General features: G+C 39.1%; 1 protein-coding gene across 3 annotated transcripts in view; it reads right to left on the bottom strand.

Annotated features, from left to right (window-relative positions):
* Nucleotides 1-5,468, bottom strand: part of RAP1A (RAP1A, member of RAS oncogene family) — a 108,173-nt gene extending 102,705 nt beyond the window's left edge. For 2 of the 3 annotated variants that reach the window (XM_074263060.1, XM_074263061.1), the window contains exon 1: nt 5,290-5,459. The gene's annotated coding sequence lies outside the window, so the exon portion shown is untranslated. Of the gene's footprint in view, nt 1-5,289 lie in introns of all 3 variants that reach the window. The other variant, XM_074263058.1, reaches the window with a different exon arrangement.
* Between the last annotated feature and the right edge of the window lie 13,880 nt (nt 5,469-19,348).

Raw genomic sequence — 19,348 nt, 5'->3', positions numbered from 1 at the left:
GGCAGAAGACTCAAGTGGAACAATAAGAATTGAAATAATCATCATTTTCAAGTTTTATCTGTTAAAAATAGTGTTTGCTTGTTTAATGTTTTACATCAATGAATCTGTCTCAAAAAGATAGTCCTATCCCTACATGAATTCTAAATATTACTGAAATTACAGTGAATGACAGATTTATTCTCTAGATTATATTCTCAACACATCTGTAATAACACTCTATCATGAAATTTGTGGTTGCTACTAGTAAGCTATGGTTTTAACTGTGTTTCAGATTTTGTTGAAATAATTGTTCCCAATTTTTTTAACCTATTCATTTTATAAAATCTTACCTACTTAAAGTTAAGTTCTACCATAAATGCTTATTTTTATAGCACATGCAGCATAACATTTCCTGTTTTAGCTCTACTTTAAAAACCACTAGATTGTGGGGGTACATACCAGTCACATTTATGTATTCAAAATGTGTCTTTTCATAATGACAAAACTGTAAGTCTATAGCAATCTCTGTTATATAAAATTGAATTAGTTTTATACACTTTTAAGACTTTGGTCTTAAATACTACAAGTAAAAGAAAATATAATATGTCTAATTTACATTACACATTACCAACCCCTTCATATGAAGTTTATGTTAAGAGGCTTTATTGGTGACAAATGTTGGAAAGTTGGAATAATTTTAACTTTTTAGGTTTCCAATGCCTGAATATGTAATGGAAATGACAAAGAGAAAACCACTCCAAATTATTAACTAATTTACTGATGGGAAATCTTAATCTCATAAAACATCTTCAATCCTAGGTGCATATCTCTAAAGATTGTATGAAATGGATTATTTTTAGAATGCTTATAAAAAGCTCAATGTTTCCTGTTTTAACTCCACCTTAATAACAATACATACTTTCCTTTTGATTTTCTCAGTTCCTACCTCTATTTTCAAGTGGAAAGAATCCGGATAATAGCCACTAGTTTGGGCTGTTTAGCACATGTTATTCAATGAACTCAAGTTCAATATTTAGGCCAGTTTAGACCTGTGTAAAAAAAGAAAATATATTCCCCAAACACAAAATTAATTCTGACCCCTGATCTGATATCTCAAAAATGTATACCAAGAAGAGAACCTAAAGATGGCTTGGGGCAAAACTATTATCAATATTGTGAAAATTTAAAATTCACATCTTACCATAAGTGAGCAACAGTATCTCTGTAAGAAATAAGACATATTAAAATAAGATTAAAAAACACATTAACAAGACTGCTGCTTGTTTCCTAACAAAAAGTCTCACACACTGAGGAAGAGAAGGGCATTTCAAGTATATACATAAATGCATACATACACATATACTTATGTATTTAACATGTGTGTATATATAAAGAAATAGTTTGTAACATGTATCTTTTTAAAAATAACAAGATGTGTATTTTGGCATTTTTACTGTCCGTACAAGATGATGACATAATACTACATAAGTATTCAATTCATAGAAATGTCATATTTATCTTTTAAAAACAGATGAAGTCTATTTTAAGAATTGGACTTTAAAATGGTTACTTAAAACAGTGCATGTTAATTGTCAATTTAAAATGTACGACAACACTTAAAAACATTTCTGATGATTATGTTTCTCTTTCTGGCTGGGAATTTGGAGGACTACTTCTAGGAAATGTTAGAGAAGATGCTTCAGGTGACAGACTACATGACTGAGATCCCTTAGAACTTTTAAAATTGATGATTCTGATTTTGCCCACGACATTCCTGAATCGGACCAAACAGATTAAAAACAATTTGGAAATATTTAACAAAGTAAATAAAATTACAGTAAAACACTGGTAATATTACATTTTAAAACCAAGTCAATCTGTGGCCTGTAGGGATCCTTAGGTGGTATAAGTTCAGTGTCCTTTGATACCACTCATATAAAGAAAATACCTTATGTGAAAACTCTATCAAATACAGATTAGGCAAGAAACTGCTGCCTTTAATCTTTAGAACTGCCTAGGGCAGTGAGAGGTTAAATGACTTAGCCAAGGTCATAGAAGCTAGTATGTGTCAGAGGCAGCCCTTTAAACTAGATTGTCAGGACTTCAAGGATGGCCCAATTAACTATATCAGGGTGCCTCTTGGTGTTTGAGTAACTACGAGAACTGCAAAAATTTACAATCCAACTGTGAGTTTCCATAATAGTAGTATAATTGATCTTCAAAAATAAAAATATAGAACTGTCACAACCATAAGATTCTAAAGATACAGAAATTATACAAATTACATTCAAATTTTTCCTATTCAGAGAAAATATTACAAACATGAAAAATTAACTAAGTATGGAATTTTGTGTATAACTTTCTTATTTAAAATAGGGATTGGTTAAAATTTTAAGTTGTTAAAGTTAAAATTAGTCAGTATTGTCGATTTTGTGTCCACAACAGAATGGCAATTAGGCTGCAATAGCTCTCTATTAACTATTGAATTCAGTTCAAGTTCATCTCTATTTAGCAGTCAAGGCCGTTCACCATCTGGGAACCACCTTCTCTTTCCAACCTTTTCTTATGCTAGTCCCTTTCACCTACTCCATGTCCTATCAATCTAGACTAGTTATTAATCCTGTATGACTTGCATTGCCAAGATTTTGCTTAACTGCTCCTTATGCCTGGAATGTCCAACTCACTCTTTTCTGCAGACAGAATTCCTATACATCCTTTAAAGCCTAACTCAGTTAATATCTCCTCAGTAGGTCTTCAGAAAGCTCCCCAAATGGAAATGGCCCTTCTCTCTTTGGTCTCAAAACTCGGTATTCACCCTTTTGTGAGAGCAAAAGAATTCTAAACTTGGATTTAAGGGGAAAAAAAATATTAGTCATAACTTTTAGTAGATATGTGACCAAGAGCAAGTCATGTAACTTCTCTCATTAATGCATCATAATAACTGCATTATTTCAAAGGCTAGTTTTAAAGAGCAAATGACAATATATGTCAAAGTACTGGACTTGGAAGTCAGCAAAGTCCCAAGTTCAAATCACACCTATGGATACTATGTGATCACAGACAATTCTCATACAAATTTTTTAAAATATACTTCGAGGAGGGAGAAAATCAGGAATAGAATGTGTTGAAGGAGGTAGCATTTAAACTAAAGTTCACAAAGAAGTAGGGATGACAAAAGGCAGCATGAGGAAGGAAACCATTGCCCAGGAATGAGGGACCAGCCTATGCAAAGGAAACTGAATGGGGAACTCTTATCCAAGGGATAATAATTAGGCCAATTTGGCTGGAAGGAAGGGGATAGGAAAAAAGATATGAAATCAGTCTGGAAAGATAGGTTGAATCAGCATTAAAGGGTTTTGCCCTTTAGGCAATAAGGACCACTAAGGCTTCCTGAGCTGTGAAGAGTCAGACTCATAAATAAGTACAGGATATCAATGCTAATAAAATATATCAATCATTTGAAGTATGCCCAAAAAAGACATCACTGCTTCCCACTAAAATCCTCTACCTAAATAGTGCAATATTCAGTGTCAGAAACATATGTTCTAGTCCTGATTCTGTTTACAAGCTGTGTGACACTAGCTAAGTAACAACCTCTCTGAACCTCAATTTCATTATCCATAAAATAAGGAGACTGAACTAAATCACTGTTAAAGTCACTTCCATCTCCAAAGTATTATGATTCTAACTATATTTTAAAGTAAAACATGAGTCAAAATTCTAAATCAACAAGTTGGGACTCACCAAAACCCCCATAAGAATAACCAAGTTAAAATAAAGACATGAAGTTATATAAAAACAGAAAACCATGATGCGAATAAAAAGGAGCTTGAGACCTAACTTGGTAGTTATATCAAGAGAACTCAAGTAGCCATTACACAAAAAAGAAAAGAAAAACGACATACATACACCCACTCTCACAACTTCTGAACAGGAAACCCAAGGAAAGTTTCCAAATCCTGTTTCGAGCAGCTATTCTCAAAGTACAGGCCCTACATTTAGAAGGACTGGCATTACGCGCCAGGGAATCGGAATAAATAAAAGGAAACATTATATTGTCCCATACCACTCAAGAGGGTATAACTCTCTCTTTTATAAAGCCCGCTTATTTTTATTCTCCCCTCTCTCTCCCAAAAAGTGAATTTACTTTCTAATAGGCAGAGATAAGCCCTGAAAAGGTCCCCTCGCTGCACTCCAACCCCAACAGAGTTTCCACTGGAGAACTTTCCCATAGGAGGACAAACTACGTTCGGAAATATAGTTCCCCAAAGGTGTGCAGACCCCTGTGAAAAAGTATTCTTTCCAACAACAAACAGTATATTATAAAACTTCAAAGCCAGTGCCCTCAACCACAAACTTCTTGAGCGAGATATATATCCCAGGAATTAAAGAAAGAAAGAAAAAAAAGAAAGAAAGAAAGAAAGTAGAGCCGAAAAAGCTAATAGTACTTGACAGTTACAACCTCCTCAGTTTAGGGACAAGAAGGGATCCCACTGCACACACTTTCTTAACTAATATACCCAAAAAACGATAATAATAATTAGTGACTAAAAAGAGGCCAATATTATCTGACAGTCGGTTTTGAGGCAAGGCAAACATCCCAGTGCATCTCCTTCTCCTAAGTATATGTCCAAGGAGTTTTTAAAAGGTTCTGTCTAAAGGAGGATGATAGTACTCCATCAGACCCTCCCTACTTCGGAGGCAAGATAAGAATCCCAAGGCACCTTCTTTCCTAACTAGACACCCGAGGAGTTTAAAGGGCCAAAGGGGTCCTGCTTAAAAGAGAGATTAATGGGGGCAGAAAGCAATAAAAAGCGTGTCTGGGGAAGACCCTGGACAGGGATGCCTCCAGCCATCAGCTTCCCAGCGGGGAGAGGTGGCCCTTTCGGGGACCCCCGGGCGCCTCCTCTTTCTGGGGGGAGGGCAGGGAAGGTGTGCTGCCCTCACGGGGGCCACCCCCCGGCCCCCGCCCCGAGGGCCGACGGCACTGGGGACCCTGGCAGGCCAGGTGCGAGGCGGAGGACTGGGAACCTGCCACCTCGGAGGGTGGGGGCTCAATGTCCGCCCCTTTCCGGGCCCCTCCCGCCGGCCCGGGCCACCCCGCCGGCCCGTCCCGGGCGTGGCTGCCTGTGGCCGCAGCAGTGGCGGCGGCGGGGGCCTCCCCGAGTCCCGGCCCCCTCCCGCCGGCCTGGGCCCCGTCGCCGCCGCCGCCGCCTCCCCGGACTCTGAGGGAAAAGGGCGGGGGGGGGGAGGGAAAGAACAGGGGTCGGACGGACGGACATCAGCCGCAGCCCCCAGCCCCTCACTTACCCCCCGGTTCGGCGCCTCCTCCTCCTCCTCCTCCTCCTCCTCCTGCGCCTCCTCCTCCTCCTCCTCCTCCCCTCGGCCGCGGGTCCTACTCAGGCTCTGCGCGGCGGCGGCGGCGGGGCGGCCTCGGGAGCGGGCGGCGGCGGCGGCGGCGGCAGCGGCGGCCTCGGGGAGCGGCGGCGGCGGCCTCGGGACCGCGCACGCACGCACAGACGCACGCCCCTCCTCCTTCCTTTCGTCTGGATTGGCCCCGCCCCACCTGCGGGAACTCGCGCTTCGCCCCGCCCCCGAGCCTCGCTCTGGAGGCCGCCTTTAAAAGAGCCGCGGGGAGGCTGGGAGGGGGAAGCAAGACTAGAGAGGCGTGAGAACTGCGTGCTGCCGGGCTGGTGCCCCGAACTGAACTTTTCACTTCCCCACCCCCACCTCCTCCTGACTTCCCCATCCCGGCGCTCCAGCCATCCCGAGGCCGAACCTCGGTGTCATCATCTCCCCTCATTTCAGCCCCCGTGCAATTAGTCAGTTGTGCCTCCTGTGTCCGGCTCCCGTCCACACCTGGGTGTCCGCGCGCTAAACTAACGATTGTTCATAACCACCCGACCCTCCTTCAGTTTAGATCCGCGCCATGAGTGATTCTCCTAATAACGTTCTGTATGTCAGCCCCGAAAACTCTCCCGTGAGTCCCCACCGCCCTACCGAGTAAACTACTGCTGGCCCTCAACGTCCTCCAGCCTCCAGGCTCCTCTCCAGGCTCGTTCTATGGGGCTCGAATTTAATACCGACCATGTGAAAACTGACGCAGCCAGGAAACCCGGGCAATCGGGGAGACCCCAGTTCAAATGTGCGCTCAGACACGCATTATTAGCAATAATAATCCTGGGAAAGTCAGGATTCTGTTTGCCTTCAGCTGCTGGAGAAGGAGTGGCAAACCACTGCAATAGCTTTGGCAAGAAAGTGTCACGGACAGACTAGTGCACCAGGTGAGGAAGGTCAGTGCTGAGCCTCAGCTCCGCGCCAGGCACTGCGCTAAGCGCGTTAGAACTGCCACCTCATTTGTTCCTCACCACAATCCGGGAGGCAGATACTGTTACTGTTTCCATTATATAGAGAAACAGACAAGAGGTCAAGTGTGATTTGCCTGGTTACCCAGCTAGTAAATATCAGAGACAAGATTTGAACTCATGTCTTCCCTACTTCGGATCCAACAATCCATCTGCTGAACCTAGCTGCCATACATCCTGCATATTACATTGTCTGTGAAGGACTGCAAACAAACCGGACCACTTTCTTCCAATCCCATTAATGATACTCAAAATAGATTAACGCCACTCCTTTTCCATTTAATCTCCGAGTTCTAAGTCCTTTTTTTCTTTTCTTTTTTTTAATTATTATTTTAATAGTTTTTATTTACCAGTTGTATGCATGGGTAATTTTACAACATTGACAATTGCCAAACCTTTTGTTCTAATTTTTCCCCTCCCCCCCCCAGGTGGCAGGTTGACCAATACATGTTAAATATATTAAAGTATAAATTAAACACAATACATGTATACATGTCCAAACAGTTGTTTTGCTGTACAAAAAGAATTGGACTTGAAATAGTGTACAATTAGCCTGTGAAGGAAATCAGAAATGCAGGCGAGGTCCTTCTTTTCCTTGACTCCCTCCCAGAAACTATTCCCTGTTTCTGATGAAAATCCACTAGTCAACTATGGAGCATTGTACTAAGATAAAACTGTAGCAAAAAGAAAAGCAGGCCTTTCCTGCCCTCAGGGAATTTACTTTCTAATTGGGGAAGTCAATACTTAAAAAAGAACTTGAGATCCAGGTTTTTTCTCAGAATTGAGTTTACTGGGAACCGGCATCACAGTCACCAAGAGAAGATCACTGAAATTTAGAGGCAAAGTGAGAAGAGGAAATTCACTGGTCCAGAAAGTGAAGTTTATCTCTTCCCAAATTTCTCAGACCACACAGGACTCTCCTGTGAATAACTGGATCTCCCTTTCTATCACTTTGTAAAGAGGACAGAAATGTTTGTTGAATGGAATTATGTTAAACTGAACTTTTGGAGGGAAGAGGGGTGAGGGGTAGGAGGAAATCCTGAAGAAAGCTGAAAATGAAAAGAAGTAAAAGTAATAAGTTGGAGAAATGAGAAAGGCTTGGCTCTAAGACCTTTAAGTTTCAGTTTCCATGAAATTAGAGAGTCTACACTAGATTATGTTTATACTAGATCATGTACATGATATGGGTGGGGGGGAGAGAAGGTCTTTGAAAAGAGTGATTGAGGGTGGGAGATAAATATCCTTTTCCAAGCAGATAAGGCACTTAGTTATGATTTGGTATATAAGTTCTAGGAAGTTATCTAAGGTACATAAGGATTTAAAGGGACTTCTCTAAGGTAAGATAGTATAGTTAGAGACAGGATTTGAACTCTACTTCTGACTCCAAGTCAGTATTCTATACACAGACTACACAATAAAAAGGACATTCCATGAAAAGATCACCATGTTTTCTTGCATGTGGTAATAGTCATCAACAATTTCTATGTAATGTTCTTACGTGCATATTTCATTTAGTCTTCATAATAATCCTAATCAAGTTGGTAATGCAAGTATTTTTATTCCCATTTTGCAAATTAGGAAACTGAGGTTCAGAGACATTAAGGAAATTGTAGGAGGTTACAGTACCTGGTACAAGCAACTAGGTCTTCTGACTCCTGGTTTGACGCTGTACTCTTTTCACCTAGAACACAGATGCCTCAAATATTTGGTAACAGTGTGATCCTGCCAGTCTTTATTGGAGATATAAGTGTTTGCTAGTATAAAATCTCTAAGAGTTCCCTTAAAGTGGGGGAAATTGATTCTTGAAGGAGTTAAATCAAACCTGATGAACAAATTACATGTCTGGCAAAGGTCCCTTGAAAGTTTGGGGATAAACTTTATGCTTCTTCCAAGATCTTTGTACCATTGTACAAAGTGGGAATTCCTTCCATATATTGAGTTGGACAAGATTATCTTGTAAGAGTCCTTCCAACTCTCAAATTCTATAATTTAAAGAAAGTCTCTACCTGGCCTCAGAGAAACTTTCCTTTGCCATAAAGTTTGAGCTACTAACTTACATCAACTGATGCTGAGTGAAATGAATAGAACCAGATGTTCGCTGTACACTTCAACAACAATGCTGTATGAAGATATATTCTGATGGAAGTGGATATCTTCAACATAAAGAAGATCCAACTCACTTCCAGTTGATCAATGATGGACAGAAATAACTACACCCAGAGAAGGAACGCTGGGAATTGAATGTAAACTATTAGCACTACTGTCTATCTACCCAGGATACTTATACCTTCAGAATCTTAATACTTAACATGCAACAAGAAATTGGATTTACACACATATATTGTATCTAGGTTATACTGTAACACATGTAAAATGTATGGGATTGCTTGTCATCTAGGGGAGGGTGTAGAGGGAGGGAGGGGATAATTTGGAAAAATGATTACAAGAATAATGTTATAAAAAAATTATTCATGCATATATACTGTCAAAAAATTTTATAATAAAGTGACTGTTTAAAAAAAAAAAAAAGTTTGAGCTACTAAAGAGAGCAGTTAATGTTACTACTGTTTTTTCTAGAAGCTTTTTGAGAATTTCTACCAAATGTTTCCCAGACTCTTAAGGGACTGGTTTAACTTGGTATTATTATTATTATTTTTTATTTTAGACAAAGTGGATTGGAGTGAAACTGATAGGGTCTCCATTTATGGCCAAAATCATTTTTAAAGCATTAAGGTTGTGACATAAATCAAATTTAAAAAAAAAAAAAAAAGGGGGGGGGCTCCATGTAATTTTGTTTAGTCATTTTCAGTCATGTGCAACTCTTTGTGACCTGTCTTGAGTTTTTCTTGGCACAGACACTTCAGTTTGCCATTTTCTTCTCCAATGCATTTTATAGATAAGGAAACTGAGGCAAAGAGGGTTAAATGACTTGCCCCTAGGTCATGATGCAGATTTAGAAAATATTTTCAAAGCTAGTGGTTCCATTTCCTTCTGTAGAACAAGAGTGAAGTTACTTTTCAGTGCCAAGCTAGAACCAACAGTCTAGTTGGGACAATTAAGGGCGACAGTTTTATCCAGGGTGCTGAAAGTTATAAGGGCATACTTTCTCCTTGGTGGTCTTCTGATTCATCATTTCAGTGTCTCAAAGTAAATAGCCTTGTGCTTCAGAATGCTGCATCATTTTTTAATGTATCCCGAGACTAGAGAAGAAACCACTATGCCTTCTCCTATGTACCTTATCCTGCATTTTCTCCTGAGTATTGTGGGGTTTAGAGATGAATTAGGTGTCATTAATTAGGCTAAATAGATTCAGGCCAGACTCTCTGAGGCAACAGGCTTTTTGCCTCAGCATAATTGCATCTGGCCTTGAGTGGCTCAGAGAAAAGCCATGTGTGGGGGTAATTGAAGGTAAATGTCAGTAAGTACAAGATATCAAAAACTTCCCATACCATAGATGAGCTCTGTAGCTTCTCTAATAATAGCAATAGCAATAGGTGACTTTTCTAAATCTAAATCTATGACCCTATGAAAATGATTATTAAATAGGAACTCTGGAGGATATACTAAATAGCCCTTGTGACCTATAATACTCATGCTAACTAATGAATAAGACTTATGGGCCGTAATCCTTGTGTAAAGCAATGATAAAGTTCATGTGACTATATCTTATATAAAAGACAATCCTTGAACGGTGAAGTTGTTGGCTTTCATGTATAAAAAGACTGGGCAAAACACCAAACAGTAAATTACTGGAGTTCTTTTTATATTTCCAAGATGAGAAGAATAATGGGAGACCTGACAGGAAAGGGGTTGGAGAAAAACTGTGACAGGCTTTAAATGCCACAGAAAGGAAGTATATTTTATTCTAGAATCAATAGGAAATCACTGAAGCTATTTAAGTAAGGAAATATCATGGTCAGACCTATGTTCTAGGACTATAAAATTGGAACTTGATTGGAGAATGACCTGGAAAGGAAGAAGAAATTGGAGAGAGGCAGATCAATTAGGAGGCTATCAGAATAGTCCAGGTAAATGGTGTGGAAGACCTGACTAGGATGATGGCCATGTGAGTGGAGAAAAAATAGACAAATTTTGAGATTTGTTGAGAAAGTACAATTAATAGTTCTTGGTAAATGATCAGATATCAGAAGGAAGAAAGTGAAAAGAGTAGAAAATGAACCCAAGGACGTGAACCTGAGTGATTAGAAGGATGGTGCTGCCCTCAATAGAAACAGAATAGTAAAAAAAAAAAAAAAAAAAAAAAAAAAAAAAAAAAGGGGGGGGAGAATTTTTATTCTGTACATATTGAATGTGTGTAATGCTTATAGGCCATCCTGCTGAATTTGCTCAGCATGCAGTTGACATGATGTTGATCCAATATATAAATATGGGAGTCATTTGCAAAGAGATGATAATTAAACCCTTTGAGGCAGTGAGATCACTGAGAGATCATAGAGATAAAAGAAAATAAGACTTAAATCAGAGTCCTGGGATACACCCACACAAAAAGGGCAGGGTTTAAATGATTATCCCCTAAAGGAGACTGAGAAGGGGCATTCAGACAGGTAGGAATATAACCAGAAGAGTACAGTGTCATGAGAATCACACATAGAGGAGAGAATATGCAGGAAAAAGAGTAGTCAACAGGGTTTAAGAGGTATGATGCCTGGAAAAAAAAAGACTTACTAGATTTAGCAATATATAGAGAGCTACTTAGTAACCTTGAAAAGAATAGTTTCAGTCAAGTGGTGTGACCCAGCCCCAGAAGTTAGAGTGCAAAGGGGTTGAGAAGTAAGAAAGAGGTGAGGAAAGTATGAAAGGTATTTTCTAGGAGCTTAACAGAAGGCAAAAGTTTCAGACTTTTGAATCTTTAAAGATACCGCAACTGCAATGGTTGGTTGAATCCTGGCTTTTATGAATAGCTATAAAAGAAAGAAGGAAAAAAGAATCATAAATAAGAACCAGAGGTGAGAGATCTATCCTTCCTAATCTTCTTTACTGGGATCATCAAGACAAAGCAAAAACAGCATTTTTGCTAGGTATATATCTCATCCCCATTGGTATACCCTCGACATTCTGATCTGGGCTGTTTTTAGTATATCTTCTCATGTAATGACCACTTTGGCCTCCATGGCTTCACTTATCATCTAGATCTATATATCTAGCCCAGGTCTTTTACCTGACCTCCAATCCAATATTTCAAATGATCTATTGGTTATTTCCACCTGGATATTCCCTGGATATCTCAAAGCCCACGTGGCTAAAATAGAATTAATCCTTACCCCGAAAACTATCTCACTTCCTAACTTCTTTGGTCAAGGATACCACCATACTTCCAGCCTCAGGGTTACAGGATCTTGGAATTATCCTTAACTCACCACTCTCTTTCACCTCACATATCCAATCATTTGCCAAATCTTTGTAATTTTTACCTTTACTTCCCTATTGATTTTTACCTCTATCAAAATGGTATTTCTTATGTCTTTTTCAATTTTTCCACTCACATGGCCACAGCCCTAGTTCAGGCCCTTATCATTTCTGGCCATATTGGCCTCCTCTCCTCAAGTATCTCCATTCTCCAAACTATCCTCTGTGCAGCTACCAAAATGATTTTCCTTGAGTTTAGATATGACCATGTCACTGCCCTCTTCAATAAAATTCAGTAGTTCCTTTTTGCCTCTAGCATCAAATTGCTCTTCTGATTGTCATTTAAAATTCTTTATAACTTGATTACGATGTACATTTTCAGACTTTTCTGAATCTCACATCCCTTTATATGTTCTACAATCCAGAAAAACTTCCTTACTTTTTAAATAAGAGACATTGCATCTTACATCCCTGAAAGATTACATAAATTGTTCTGGTGCCTGGAATACATTCACTCCTCACCTCTACATTTAAGTATCTCTTCCTTCAAAACTTAGGTATTACCTTCTATTTGAGTCATTCCATATCTTTCTAATACCTCTTGCCTGAAATTGTTTTGTATGTTTTATTTTGTCCATATATTTGTTTTGAAAATGTTTCCCCAGATAGAATTTAAATTCCCTGAGAGAGGGGTTGTTTTTGGATCCCTAGTGCCTTACACCAAGGACAGGCAAGCTATTTGCATAATTGATGTTTAATTGCTTGGTTGCTTGATTGAGTTGGTGTGAAGCCTGTTCTGCATAATTCTTTCCAGGCCTACATATTCCTACTGCCCCAAAGAAGATAGCTGAGGAAAGGTAGTAATAGAGTCTCTTGGCTCAAAAGATGACATTGATAGGCTCCAGAACCCTAAATTCCTATAAGCTGTGGAGAGATACTGGCAGAATATGACCGAATCCGGATGCTGAATGCATCTTGCCAAGAAATGGTGATACAACTTTGCTTTTCCTTTCACGGGCCTGTAGTTTGAAGACAGATTTCTAAGGTGAGGAAACAGATTAAAGACTGAGATAATGGAGGAGACACTGTGGTGTCTGAAATTTTGGTGGGAACCCCAAATGTGCCAACCAAAGATGAAGTTTTTTCTTATCAGAAATAAAATGCTAGTTGGGAGGAGAGCAGCATTAGGCCAACCACACCTATAAATGAGGTAAAGAGAAACTCAGGACAACTAGCAATTAGCCACATATGATCACCAATGATTTTCTAGTTGTCCAAACACTTGATATATTCTCAGTCTCATCTTTCTTGACCTTTTTTGCAGCATTTGACAAAGGAGAATTGTCTTTATTCCCTGATAATCTCTTTCATTAGTTTGGTAATGCTTCTTTTTCTCCCAATTTTCCTGCTACCTCTCTGCTCCTTTTTGGACTTCACAACTGCATATTCTTCTTCCTTCTGTCCCCGAAGGTTCAGTATATTGCAAGGCTCTATTCTTGACTGTCTTTTCTTTTCTCTGCCTATTTTTTTTTCCTTTGGTAATCTCATTTTTCTACCTCTCCTGTCTTATTAGAGTCCTAAACTCCTTCTCCCTCATGCCTGGGATCATCTCTGATCATCTCCATCTCCAGTAACAGTAATTAGTTAAGTCAAATGCCAAACTTTGAGTATTCAGAAACATTAGTGGAAAGTCCACAATTGGAAAACATCTATAATTAACAGACAATATTAAGTGTCAGTTCAGAATACCAATCCCAGATTCAAAACAGACTCAGAAATTATGATTTTAGTTTTATCAGAACTTCTTATTAGGATGCTGGTTACACATTAACTGGAAATAAAATGTATTTGAGTCATAAGTACTCTGGACAAAGTTTCACATCTTAACATTGGCTGGATAATAGCTGGGAGATTATCTAACCAAGGGAGTATGTAGACATTTTCTAAAATGTTTTTGGAAGTGGACATCTTAGGAATATCTAATCATGGGGCAATATATGGTTCTGGAGATGAAGAATGATAATGGTGGTATAGGGAATAATCCACTGTTTCTAATCAATTGTTTTTAAGCACATTTTTATTCAGACAAGTGATTTCATTGTTATAGGGAGCTCCCATTGTCAAAGCCTCCCTCTCCCAATGAAGATCACCAACATTTTTATAACTTATATTTTTGGAGAGAGGATAAGTGACTTGTCATGATCAATATGGGATTGTAGCTCTCATCTGATTACAAGATGGGCCTATTCTCCAAAATATACTTTGACTCTTACTCTTTAAAAATTAATCTACAGTAATTCACTGTGCATATGCCCATGTGATTTATATTGGGCTATGGAGAATAAGTATAAGACAGCACATTGAATAATGTAGATAAACCACTTTGAAAAACTTAAAGTCTAATAAGAATATCAACTATTATTATGATTAAGTCAAGAAGCATTTATTGTGCTTATCATGTATCAGGTGTATGTTATTGTTACCTACCTACTAGTAGTTTACAATCTAGTTTCAAAAAAAAAAAGGGGGGGGGAATTGTCGTGTTTTGAAGGGATAGCAGAAAAAAATAGAAGAAAAAACTTAGGACTGGTTGCCTAAGAAATCCTGAAGGCAGCATATGCTGGGAGAAAAAAAATAAGAACTAAATAAAGTAATGGTTGATATGATGCCAAAAGACATTCTTGATCAACAAATGGTTAAAACAAAGAACGTTGGGGACAGATCTGCAGAATATTTGAGGGCCAACTTCTGTTTCAAATTTTGTAAAGGACAGATATTGTTCAAATTCTAGTCCTGCCTCTATAAGATAAGAGTATAAAGTGGGAAAGAGGAAGATATAGTGGCCATGCATTTATGGATACTGTCGACATCCACGATGACTCATAACCCGCCTCTTCCCCTGGGAAGTTTTGGGCTTTTTTTTTTCCCCCTCTCTCAAAGTTGTAATTGCCCAGTTGAACAAATTATTACAGTTTCAGCAGATGCAAGCATCTCAGTGAAGCTCATTTGCTGACTTAATGAGATCCAGGACCAATTTGTGATCTTACAATCAGCTAAACTCATCCCTGAAAACCCTGAAGGTCTAGAGGAGAGAGGTCAATTCAGGAGAGCAAATTAGTAATACATTAATATGAAAATGCATTCAAATAATTCTTGGGACTGGGGGTTGGGGCAAGAGAAATATTGTAGTGAATCTCAAATCCTTAATGCCACTGGCACAAAAGGGAGGTTTTTTTTAGAGTGCACAGGAATTCTATACCTGCCTTGCAGACTGCTCTGAATATTCCCCCACCTCCTCCTCCTTTTCTTTTCGGATTTCACAGTTTCCTCAACTCTTCCTAAAAAAAGAAAGCTCACATTTGACAACTGCTACAATAAAGTTATTGGCAGCCTGTGAAGCGAGAACATAACCTCACCTTAATTTATGGCACCAGGCAGGCTCATTACACGTGGTGGTGATAATGACAACAATACAACTTACTATCTAATAATCACATATATTACTCTACTAAGAGTGCTGCTGGGAAAACTAGGTATGTTCGGCAGACACTTTATGGTGCTAAGAACTGCTGGACGCACTCTTGGCCTTGTAACATTAGACAACGCAGGGCCGTGGGACTTCACAGTCCCGGGATGTGCTATAGAACTGTGAGGTATATGGCGCGGTGTTTGAAGTGAAGGTGCTGTGAGCTGACTGACAGTTCTGTGTGAACCTTTGTTCCATAATCTAGTTAGACTATGCTGGTTACTTGGGACTATGGACTTTAGATGATGAGGGACCTTAGAGATTACTTTGTTGCAATCTCCACATTTCGCAAATACTGAAACAGATTATGTAGCTTACTCAATGTCACTTTGGTGGGAAGTAGTTTGGGATGAGAACTCAAACCCAGGTTCTCTGACGACAAATTTAGTGTTCTTTCCATCATATGATACTATTACATTTCCCCATCATCCAATCATCCTTCCCTATCTCCTTCAAATAAGAAAAGTTCCTGGATCTAATTCTCTAGGATTATTCATTTGTAAGCCTAGAGATGGAGAAATTTAGGGGCTGTCACGTAGTCATATTATCACAGGATCAGGAGTTTTCTTGTCCAAATCCCTCCTTTTAGAGATGAGGAAATATGCTGTGATCTTAGGTGGGAGAGTCCCTTGGATGAGCTGGGGTTGATAAATGACAGACCGCAGGATTCAGGGTTAAAGGAATTTATCTGCAGCATTTGGTGGTTATTAAGGCTATACAACTGCAGTGTAAGGATGAAGTCACAGAAGAACAGGATTTCTGGACTGGAAAGGATCTTGGAGGCCAGTTAACCCAATCCATATCACCAAAACTTCCCTCTAAATTACAGAGGTTACAAGAAGGAGCCTTTCTGTGTTTGGGAGAGTGGTGCTTTCCCCAGTGAGTGGACAAGAAATGGAAGGACCACTGCACCCAGAATTCCTGTGATTGGAGTTATGCCAAAATTAACACTTGACCTTAATCACTTCCTTTGAAGTTTAGGAATAATTCATGAAATTCTCATAGAAAGGTTATGAGGAGAGTGCTATGTAAAAGTCAGGATGCCAGCCAGGCTTCCAAGCTACTCCTTTGGCTGTCTTTCAAGGTTGCCAATACTTGGCTGATTGCAGGGGTGATGCTCTGAGGAGCTAGGGGCATTCAGCTGGCTACTGACAATGGTGGTGACATTCATACAGAGGTCAGCATCCATCCTGGGTGCCTTCTTGACACTCTGCTTGGCCTGGAAGCTGCTCATTAAGGCCAGCGGGGATTCTCATTTTTAGGATAATGGGAACTTAATGGGGATTATTTTGCTTTCCATCTACCAGCCTGTGCTTTCATGGCAAAAGCTCTGCAGCCCCAGGCTCTGCTGCCAGAACAAATTGCATTCTGAGGAAAGGAAAGCTGTGACCCAGGAGACTGCCCTGCAAGACTGCAGCACAACTGCTCAGCACAGGTCACAGGGCTCCCATAATTCCCTATCCCAACAGTTTGATTGGTAGGAAGGTTTCAGCTTGGCTTCTGGGTTCCTCAGAGACTATATATTGCCCTGCTCTTCACATACTCTCCAAGTGCCAGAGTGAGATGACCTTCAAGGAGCAGGATACATAAATTCCCAGTATCCGGGGGACACATTTCTAGGCATCTAGGTTGCTGTTGCTCCCTCTTCTCTCACCTGTCCCATTCATTTATTTTTAATTAATTAATTAATGGCAAAAAGAAACATTTCCATAACAGCATAATTTTTTCAAAAGATGATGGCATAAGAAACTGGAAATCTACTACATGCAATTTGCTCTTCCTTTTAAATATATAATAAAGTTATGGCACAAATTTCTTTCTCTCCTCTTTTTCCCTGCCCCCCCCCCCTTCCCTCTACCCTAGTTCACTTTTACAAAGTGAAGGGAGTACAGATAGTTCTTTGGTCCCATAAATATCTACTAGGTTGTGTTATACTATCAACAAAAGTAAAACAGTTTACATAATGATTGACAATTTACAAAGCACTCTCATCCCAACTACTCTTCAAGGTACATATTGAACGTAGTTTTGTTCTAAGTTTTCATAAATTGTGACATTGGAATAGGATGTCAATGGCCTTCTAATTCAAGTTATTACCACCTAAACATACTATCCAATGAGGGAGAATACACTATCTTTTGGGATAGCTTGTGTTACTTTGAGACTGCTCTAATTGTTAGGAAATTTTTTTCCTGAGTTCAAGTCTAAATGTTCCACATTATAACTCCCACACATAATAATTTCCAGTTTTGTCCTCTAGGATCAAACAGAACAAGTCTTTTCGATTAGTCAGTCAGTTAAGAAGAGTGCCAGATACTGTGCCAGGTGCTGGGGGCATAAGGACAAAATTGAAACAATGTCTGCCCTCAGGGAGTTTACATTCTGCCAGAAGAGACAAAACCTCCCCTCCACATTCTTGAGAGGCTTCCTCTCCACACTGTAAGGTCAGATCATCCCTTAAAGCTCACAATATTCTCTGCATCTTGGGCCCTTCCCTCCCTCTGATGACACTTAGGAATTGACATTTCAGGAGGAAGAAGCTTAGGTCAGCCATCACCTCATTTCCCACTTCGCTGCTCTCATTTGGACCTTCATCATGTCCCATATTCTACTTGAACACACGTCATGTCTTTCCTGAGTCTTTTCTTCCTCAGGTTCACTCTTATCATGTTCTTTAATCCAATCCTCATAGAGCATGGACTGAAAGCTCTTCCCCACTCTTATAGCCCTCCTCTGAGTGGTTTCTTGTTTTACAAGCTGATGAAGAAGAAACAGTTGCCCATACCTGTTAAGTAGTAGAATTAAGACCTGAGCTTGGGTTTTCTAGCCTCAATTCATTTTTCATTCTGTCATGGAGCCTCCACATATGGAGGGTTTCAAATCCCTTATAGCTATTTGGTGTTTTCAAGTTTATAAAGTACTTTTCTTATGACAAATCTGTGGAATAAGCCTTATATGTTGTATTGTATCCATTTTACAGATAAAGAAATAAAGTTTCAAAAAATTAAAATGACTTGTCTGCAGCCATACAATTCTGCTGAAACAATTTGAATGGAGGTCTCAACTCCAAGTCTGTGTACTTTCCACCATGCCACCTTGACTTTCTATGTAAATATTTAAAATATGCATCTATTCTCCTGCTTCTGACATTCTGACACATATCACATAAATCATATATAACATGTATAGCTTATTAGCACACATGTAGCATGTGTGTGTATGTGTTTCTTTCCAAAGGAAGCAATTAGAATAGATGATCCTTAGAGATTTTTCTCAGTAGACCAAAGAAATGTGAAAGCTACTGCTAAACAAACTCAATTTGAAATGGGGGCCACTAAACTATATATGACACACCTCTCAGGGTGGTTAAGAGGCTAAAATGAGATAATTGTAAATTATTTTGCACAGTGCCTGGCATGTAATAAGCACTATATAAATATTGGCTATTATTATTTAAGGATTTCTGTGGCCTTTATATTGACTTACAAAATAACATCACTATTATCTTTGTTTTATTTTTATTTTTGTTTTGTTCAACATTTCTCAGTCATATTTTAAACTGGTTCAGGCACCACTCTAGAGTATTATGAGCATATTTAGGAGTATTATGAGAATTTTTTTTAACACCTCTGCTCTCAAAAAAAACCCTAATCTTATGCAAAATGGTCAGCTGAGTCAATTGACTTTTGGCTTGCCTTTTCTTATTACATGTTTGCATTATTCGAGAAAATTCTGAATCTCAGAAATCTACTCAGTCCTTTTGTGCTGATGTAGTAGCTAGGAGCCTTAAATCCATTCTATATCTAAGACCCAACTTGATAGCCATTGAACCTTTAGCAGAATCTGTGACTTGACTATTATAGTGTATTTCATGCATAGCACCATGGACATTCTATAGCTGACTCTCTGGTTGCTATAAAGGACATCATAGAGCAAAGGCTAACATAGAAATAGAGGTTAACCATATATATGTACATATATACCTACACATTCAAATATACATAAATATACATATATTTAGATAGAAAAAGATAGATGATGTATATGTGTATATGTAAAAATATGTATATGTGTGTGATACAAACTAGACACAATAATTTTTTATTAATAT

Source organism: Sminthopsis crassicaudata, chromosome 4 (genome assembly GCF_048593235.1).
Source record: "Sminthopsis crassicaudata isolate SCR6 chromosome 4, ASM4859323v1, whole genome shotgun sequence".
Classification (NCBI taxonomy): domain Eukaryota; kingdom Metazoa; phylum Chordata; class Mammalia; order Dasyuromorphia; family Dasyuridae; genus Sminthopsis; species Sminthopsis crassicaudata.
This window is presented reverse-complemented; position numbering and strand designations above follow the sequence as displayed.